The sequence below is a fragment of the Nicotiana sylvestris genome, chromosome 4 (assembly GCF_000393655.2).
Source record: "Nicotiana sylvestris chromosome 4, ASM39365v2, whole genome shotgun sequence".
Taxonomy (NCBI): domain Eukaryota; kingdom Viridiplantae; phylum Streptophyta; class Magnoliopsida; order Solanales; family Solanaceae; genus Nicotiana; species Nicotiana sylvestris.
Genome location: NC_091060.1, coordinates 120,987,658 through 120,996,779, shown reverse-complemented (window position 1 = coordinate 120,996,779; position 9,122 = coordinate 120,987,658). Strand labels below are relative to the sequence as shown.

General features: G+C 39.1%; 1 long non-coding RNA gene across 1 annotated transcript; it reads left to right on the top strand.

Moving 5' to 3' along the window:
- Window positions 1–5,498: 5,498 nt before the first annotated feature.
- Window positions 5,499–8,840, top strand: LOC138889049 (uncharacterized). The gene is made up of 2 exons (XR_011406610.1): window positions 5,499–6,117; window positions 8,565–8,840. It is a non-coding gene; the product is annotated as an uncharacterized lncRNA (long non-coding RNA).
- The last annotated feature ends 282 nt before the right edge of the window (window positions 8,841–9,122 follow it).

Below are 9,122 nucleotides of genomic sequence, written 5' to 3'. Positions count from 1 at the left end.
TTCAAATAACCAATGTAATGTTGACCTTACTTGAGCAGCGTGGGTACTTCACGGGCGCTACAAATCAAAATGCCTACAAACATCTCAAGGGGTTTATAGATACATGTTGGGGGAGCAAGCAGACGAATGTGTCCGATGATGCTCTTAGGTTAAGGCTCTTCCCGTTCTCACTTCGGAGGAAGGCATTAGATTGGCTCGAGAGACTTCCCAACCATTCCATCACAACTTGGGATGAGTTGGCGGATAAATTCATTACTAAATTTTTCTCGCCGGGACATATGGTGGCATTGCGTGATGAGATATTGGCTTTCAAGCAAGAGCCCACAGAACCTTTACATGAGATTTGGGAGTGCTATAGAACAATGGTGAAAGAATGCCCCAACAATGATATAACCGAGGCTATTATCCAAAAAACCTTCTACCGGGGCATTAATACAACCAACCAATGCATAGTGAACCAACTTGCCGGGGGCAACTTTATGAAACTGTCATATGATGAGGCATGTGATATACTTGATGAGATGGCTGACACTTCTTCTGCATGGCAAAGTAGAGCCAATGTGCCTTAAGGTGACCCCACAATCACTAATTTGCACAAGGAATTACATGATCACGGGCAAGCTATAGCTGAACTGACAACTACCATTAACCAATTGGCAAAGGCACAGTTGCAACAAGTTCAAAATCCTCGCCAAATGAATGCCATGGAGGGTGTTAATATGCTTGTCAACAAAAGAAGGCAAATGAGGCAACAAAACCAAGGGAATTCTGAGCAATTTGATGATAACTGTGATGGATTTCAAAATAATGGTTTTGATGAACAAAGTGAAGAGATTCAATATGTGAATAATTATCAATGCCAACGGGGCAACTCTTCCAACCAACAACAGTGGAGACCTCAAGGAAATTGGGGCAATCAACAACAAGGCAATGGTAATTGGGGCAACCAACAACAAAACAGTGGTAATTGGGGGAACAACAACCAAAACAACAACTGGGGCAATCAGAACAACAATCAAAACAACCAAGGGAATTAGAATGGTAATAACAACAATTGGGGTGGCAATAACAATCAAGGTGGATGGAACAATGGAAACTAAGGAAACTGGGGGCAAGGCTTTCAAAGGCCCCCAATGTACCAACAACCAAACAATCCACCCCCATTTTCATCTCAAGGTCCTAGTTCTTCGGATAATGATATGGGTAGAATTGAAATGATGTTCGAATAGATGATGATGAAGAATACGGATTCTGATGCACAGTTGGCTTCCCACAATACCTCTATCAGAAATTCGGAGGTGCAATTAGGCTAAATCTCTCAGTCATTGAATACACGCCCTAAGGGTGCTCTACCAAGTGATATGGTAGTGAACCCGAAGGGTGGGAACAATCATGTTTTGGCGGTAACAACAAGAAGTGGGAGAGGCGGTGATGTGAATGCCTCAAAACAAAAGCAAATCTTGGATGATGATGTTGAGTTGCAAGAGGATGAAGTCCCTTTGGTAGTTGAAGATGTGGTTGATGAAAATGTGAACAATGAAGTGAGGATTGATATTCAAGATGCCGAGGTGGAAACTCAACATGATGTGAACCCGTCTAGGGAACATATAATTGACATACCGGAGCCGGTTGTGCCAAAAACCAAGGCTCCTTTGCCAAGGCCACCTCCACCTTATCCTCAAAGGCTTGGGAAGCAGAAAAATGATAATCAGTTTAAAAAGTTCATTGATATGATGAAGAACTTGTCCATTAATGTGCCTTTGGTGGAGGCTCTTAAACAAATGCCAAGCTATGCAAAATTCATGAAAGACTTGGTCACAAAGAAGCGTTCTATGGATTGTGAAACTATAAAGATGACTCATCAAGTTAGTGCTATAGTGCATTCAATGGCCCCGAAGCTTGAAGATCCCGACGCTTTCACCATTCCTTGCACCATTGGGAGTGCGGATTTTGCCAAGGCTCTATGTGATTTGGGGGCTAGTATCAACTTGATGCCCTACTCAGTTTTCAAAACCTTGGGTATTGGACAACCTAAGCCGACTTCCATGAGATTACAAATGGCGGATAGATCGATAAAGAGACCATTGGGTATTATTAATGATGTGCTTGTCCGGGTGGACAAATTTATCTTGCCAGCTGACTTTGTGATCTTGGACTGCAAGGTGGACTATGAAGTTCCTATCATATTGGAAAGACCTTTCCTAGCTACGGGGAAGGCATTGGTTGATGTGGAAGCAGGGGAACTCACCTTCCGGGTGGGTGATGAAAAGTGGTCTTTCATGTGTGCAAGTCTATGAAGCATCCCAACAGTACCGAGGTGTGCTCTTTTGTTAACCTCATCACAGCAGTGATAATTGATGATACCAGTGCAATGATCAATATGAAGGACCCATTGGAGGCCGTATTGTTGAATCTTGATGTCAATGAGGATGAAAGCCGAGTGGAGTGTGTGAATGCTTTACTTGGAATGGGCTCTTACCCTTATAAGCCTAGGAAATTGTCTTTGGATCTCGAGAATAGAAAGACTCCACCAACTAAACCTTCAATTGAGGAGCCTCCGGTGTGGAGTTGAAACCACTGCCTCCACACCTCAGGTATGAGTTCTTAGGCTCAAATTCTACTTTGCCAGTTATTCTTTCTTCTTGCCTTACTAACATGGAGGTTGATGCCACATTGGCGGTGCTTCAAAAGCAGAAAAAGGCAATTGGATGGACTTTAGCTGATATTTGGGGAATAAGCCCTGCATTTTTATGCACAAGATTATTTTGGAAGATGATGCAAAGCCATCCTTGGAACATCAAAGGAGGTTGAACAAGACAATGCAAGAAGTTATGAAAAAAGAGGTGATCAAGTGGTTGGATGTCGGGGTTGTGTACCCCATCTCCGATAGCGCTTGGACTTCGCCGGTGCAATGTGTATCGAAGAAGGGTGGCATGACCGTGGTGACAAATTCCAAAAATAAGTTGATTCCTACAAGAACCGTCACCGGTTGGAGGGTATACATGGACTACCGCAAGTTGAATAAAGTGACCCGTAAGGATCATTTTCCTTTGCCTTTTCTTGATCAGATGTTAGACCGACTTGCGGGGCGTGCCTTCTATTGCTTCTTGGATGGGTATTCTGGATACAACCAAATCTTGATTGCTCTGGAAGATCAGGAGAAGATCACATTAACTTATCCGTATGGCACATTTGCTTTCTCTAGGATGCCTTTTGGGTTGTGTAATTCACCGGCTACATTTCAGCGGTGTATGATGGCTATTTTTACCGATATGGTGGAAGACATTTTGGAGGTGTTCATGGACGATTTTAGTGTTGTGGGGGACTCATTTGATGAATGCTTGAAGAATCTTGATAAGGTGTTGGCCCATTGTGAAGAAACCAATCTTGTCCTCAATTGGGAGAAATGTCACTTTATGGTGGAAGAATGAATAGTTCTTGGGCACAAAATTTCGAAGCATGGTATTGAGGTAGATAAAGCAAAGATCGAAGTGATTTCAAGGCTCCCCCTACATCCGTCAAGGGAGTTCGAAGTTTTCTTGGGCATGCGGGGTTCTACCAGATATTTATCAAAGACTTTTCAAAGGTAGTGAATTCCTTGTGCATGTTGTTGGAAAAAGATGCTAAATTCGTTTTTGATGAAAAGTGTATGCAAGCCTTGAACTTCTCAAGCATAAATTGACCGCCACTCCTATCATTACCGTGCCAAATTGGATCTTTCCCTTTGAGCTCATATGTGATGCGAGCGATGTTGCGATTGGGGCGTTTTTGGGTCAAAGAGTGAACAAAATATTTCATCTGGTGTACTATGCGAGCACGACAATGAATGATGCTCAAGTGAACTACACGGTGACCGAGAAGGAACTTTCGGCTATTGTGTTTGCTATAGAAAAATTCCGCTCGTATCTTATGGGTACTAAGGTTATTATTCATACCGACCATGCCGCACTCCGGTACTTGATGACGAAGAATGATTCCAAAGCTAGACTGATGCAATGAGTCTTGTTATTTCAAGAGTTTGATTTGGAGATTGTGGACCGGAAGGGTAGTGAGAACCAAGTGGCAGACCACTTGTCCCACTTAGAGGAGGAGGGGAGGCCACGTGATGGCCTAGATATCAATGATTCATTTCCCGAAGAACAACTCCTTTCGGTATCGATGAATGATATATCATGGTTTGCCGATGTTGCTAATTTCCTTATGACTGATATAATTCTGTGTGAGCTCTCTTCTAACCAAAGGAAGAAGCTCAAGTGGGATAGTTTGGATTTCTATTGGGATGAGCCATACTTGTTCAAGATTTGCACGGATGGTGTGATCCGAAGGTGTGTCCCGGAGGAAGAGCAATTGAGTATCTTGGAGGCTTGTCATTCCTCTCCCTATGGTGGCCATCATGGCGGGGCAAGGACGACTTCTAAAGTTCTTAGTTGTGGGTTTTATTGGCAAACTTTGTTCAAAGATGCGGGTGATATTGTGAAGAGATGCGACGAACGCCAAAGAGTGGGAAGAATTTCGAAGAAAGATGAGATGCCAGTCAATACAATTCTTGAAGAGGATATCTTTGATGGGGTATTGATTTAATGGGCCCATTTGTTAGCTCTTGTGGGAACACTTACATTCTTTTGGCGGTCGACTATGTTTCAAAGTGGGTTGAAGTCGTGGCTTTGCCCAACAATGAGGCCCGGAGTGTTGTTGTATTTCTCAAAAAGAGCATTTTTACAAGGTTTGGTACTCCTCGTGCAATCATAAGTGATGGGGGTCTCATTTTTGCAATAGAGCTTTCGACACTTTGCTTTCAAAGTATGGTGTCAATCACAAGGTTTCTACCCTCTATCATCCTCAAGCAAGTGGTCAAGTTGAAGTCTCAAACAGGGAAATCAAAAGCATATTGTCAAAAATGGTCAATGCAAATAGGACTGATTGGTCGAAGAAGTTGGATGACGCTCTATGGGATTATAGGACGGCTTACAAGACTCCTATTGGTATGTCTCCTTATCGGTTGGTATTTGGGAAAGCTTGCCATCTACCGGTTGAGTTAGAGCACTGTAGACATGTGATTTTTGACCCTCCCCAAAATTTTTCATATTTTAGCATGTAAATATTTAATTTAGGCCTAATATAGCTATTTCAACTCATTTTTTGTCTTTTACTTTTATTTTATTACAAGAAAATAAAAATTACAAAAAATAGGTTCATTAATGTTTTGTAGTCATTTTTAATCTTGAAAAAATACAAAAAGATAGTTTTGTTTTAATGGTCAGTATTATTTTAATAATTATTTTACTTAAGTAGATCTAATTAATATTTTTGATAATATTTTTAGTTAATTAAGCTAATTTTAAGCATATCTAGTCATAAAGACCCAAATTTCTAGCTCATTCCTTAAGCTCAATACCCATTAAGCTAATCCTAGGGATTCTTCTAGACTATTTTTTGAAACAAAAAATAAATAAAAAGACCATAGAGACCTAGATCTATATAATTGGGGTAATGCCTAAGGCACCCAAAAACACACAAGAAAATATGCCTAAAAGAGAAAAAAAAGGAAAAGGCATCTGAGAAAGGCTGACAGCCGCAGACGAAGAGACACCCCCCTGCGTCGTCTTCTCCATACGACCCCTGCTCTCTTCATCAACCCTAGACACAAAAAGACCCTCCCCCAGCATCAGCTTCTTCAGCCATGAACCTCCATTTCACCCCCCCCCCCTCTCAGCACTCCATTGAAGCAACCGAATAGAGCTCCAAAATGAGCTGATAACTCCCCGTAAAACTAGCCTTTAAGTTACTTCGAAGAAGCCTTGAAAAAAAGTCCGAAATCCGGCCAGAAATCAGAAAAAAAAGGAGTGTCTCGTTCTCTCCCAGACTCGCCGGAAAACGTGCCTGGTTCATCTCGTTATTTTTCGTTCAAATTCCGGCAGAATCCGGTTGGTCTTCCGGCGAAGTTCCTGTTCCTCCGGCGAGGCTTTCAGTTTGTCGAGGTTAACGTTCGTAACTCCGAAATGGAGTTTGATCGAAGGGTCATTTGCTGATTCGAGTTATGTCTAGGATTTCTGTCGCTGCTCTTGGTTTAATTGTGGAGTAGCAGCAATTTTAAAGTTTAGATTCAATCAATACAAGGTCTATTTTTACACCCATTTCTTAATGTGTTGTTTGTTTCTTCGTCTATTAGTCATGTGAATATTCTAGTTTTTAAATGTGATGATTGTTTGTGTATTGTCTTTTTATAAGTTTCATATCTTGAATCAGTAGATCTAATTGATTAAACTTGTATGGAAAATATTTGTTTCATGGGATGCAAAAGCAATTTTGTTGAAAATGGGTTAGATTGGGTGAGGCCGTAAAATACTTCAGCCGTTGGTATTTTACTGTTTTGATTGGGTGTAAAACATCTTTAGTCCTAAGTAATTTAGGACATAAAATGATTTTTCTAACCATTTGTTGATATTGGTTGCATTTAATAGTTGAAAATATCTACGTTACGTTAATATAGTTGTAGTGGGTCATGATGTTGGGTATAGCACTACAATAAATGCAAGATAGAGTTATGTTGCTAAGGATAATGTTCATTTCCTTTGCCAATCTTTTGTTTGGCAAATCTTGAAGGAGATATAACCAATTTTGTACTAATTTGTTGTAGACGGTTGAGAGAATTAGTCTTCGTCTACTTTATTATTAATAATATTAGGCACGTAATTAAATTATCACAACTATGGGTATAATTTTCGTAACGTGGTTATGATACTTAGTTTTTCTTTAAAATTAGATATAAGTAGGAGTATTTTTGGTTGGATTTAGCGAAATACAAATTTTTTCTTTTAAAATAATTAAGGTGCGTCGTGCCAAATAAAATCTTAAAATGCATGGCACTCGCTTAATTAATATTTTAATCCTTAGAATTCGAGGCGTGCCATTTAGGTGAATTTTCATGGCCCTCGCAAATTTAAAAATGCATAGTTGCTTTAGGCGCATAATTTAAATTACTTTCCTAAACTCGGGTGTGCATTTATGTGACCCAAATCCAAATCTCAACAACATTAAATAAAATGTGTCGTGGACCGCGGGTGCATTTATGTGACGTGGTTCAAGATGTGTTTTAGATGACATTGAATCTTCCTAAAAAATATTTAAATAAAAGCGGTTATAAAGTTAAAATTGAACCATAGGCTAAAACATGTGTTAAAATCAGATAATAGGCCAAATATAACAGTTGAGCGACCGTGCTAGAACCACGGAATCCAGGAATGCCTAACACCTTCTCCCGGATTAACAGAATTCCTTACCCGGATCTCTATGTTTGCAAACTGTAAATAGAGTCAATCTTCTCCCTGATTCGTGATTTGAACCGGTGACTTGGGACACTATAAATTATCCCAAGTGGCGACTCTGAATTTTAAATAATTAGTCTCGTTTCGATTGTTACTTTAAGTTGAAAAAAACTCCATTATACCCTTCCGGAGGTAGGAAAAAGGAGGTGTGATAGCTCTGACGACTCTGTTGGGGACAAGAACCCAGAACTTCTGGTTCAGGGTTCAGAATTCGAGCTTAGAATAATTGTTATAATTGGCTTTGTTTATTATCTGGTTTTAATTACATATTTGGGCATAATGTGTTAAATGTTGCTTTTTACTGTTTTGATATTATTTGAACTGTATATAAACTGCTACGAAACCCTTCTCTTCTCATCTTCGGGGATGTGCACGCTGGCGTGACTCCCTATTCTGTTAGTGTCATACCTTGAAATAAGAAAGAGGCTCGGACAAGTTACAAAGCCGGATGGCCTTTTGGTTCCCGGTACGTATCCCCTCCTCGACTCGAGTTGTCCGCTCGGGTACACAAGTCTAGAACAATATACTCAGGTTTTGAACCTAGAATAACTTAGCCTCATGCCGGATCCTTAGTAGGAACGTTTGTTTGCATCATGTGCATTTGACTTTGGGGACTCAATACAGGAGTTGGGTCCGTCTAGGACAGGTATTCCCAAAATAACAGACCATCTTGATGCATCCTATTTGCCACATGTTGCATTTTTTCAAGGTTAAAAGGGTCATTTGGCGGACCAATGATAGTTGAGGGCAAATGAAAAGAAAAAAAAGAAGGTGAAGTGTGAAAAAAAGCAAGTAGGACCCAGTTATGTTTTTTGTTACATTATTATTAAGAAAAAGGAAAAAAAACATGAAAAATTCAAAAATATTTTGCACTTTTTCATCATTTTCCGAAAATCAAATAAATCCAAAAAGATTTTGCCTTTTTTCATCATTTTCAAGGAAAAGACAAAAAATATATTTTCTCTAGATTAGTTATTTTTTTTATTCTCGTCGTATTCAATCTGCCCGAACTACGCATACCTGATTCTCGTCTTTCGGGGTGTGATACGTAGGCAACCCACATAGGGTCCGGTTTTCCTAGTAAATCTTAGGTTCTTGGCTTCGCGGGGTCTTAGCCAAATCTTGCACTTTTAGCCACATAGGTTAATTTTAGAAAAAATAATCGCAACCATGTCTTGCATGTGTCTAATAAGGAATGTTATTGTCTCACATAGTGTTGGTTTAAGTTTTCTCATACAGGTGTGAATTTACTTACCGGAGTTTGAGCATGACAGATACCCCAGGATCACTGCATTCAGGAGCTGCTCGAGGAGTCATTTTATGTTTTTGAGTCAATTGATCATGTTTTACTTTCTAGTCATGTATAGTAGTATCGAGTCTCTTAGGTGATGTTAGAGTTTATAATTAGTCTAGTTAAGTTTGCCGATTCTTTTGTTATTGTATTTCTTATTTTGTATTTGAAAATGTGTTACAAGTCAAAAATCAAAAAAAAAAAAGAAATTTTGCGTTTTTATATTTCCGTTATAAGTTTTCTTTAGAATACTAATTCTAGAAATGAAAAAAAAAAAAAATTCTTTGAGGCTATTTTTCCTTTAGGCAATTAATATCAAAATAAAAATTGCTTTTATATTTCCTTTAGTACATTAAGATTAAAAATTCAAAAAAAACGAGAATTTTCTTTTAGTACCTCTTTAAAAAGTTTTCTTTAAGGTATTAATTCCAAAAATCCAAAAAAAAAAAAGATTTTCTTTTGAGTTTCTTCTTTGGGAAATTAATGAAAAATAAAAATAAAAATTC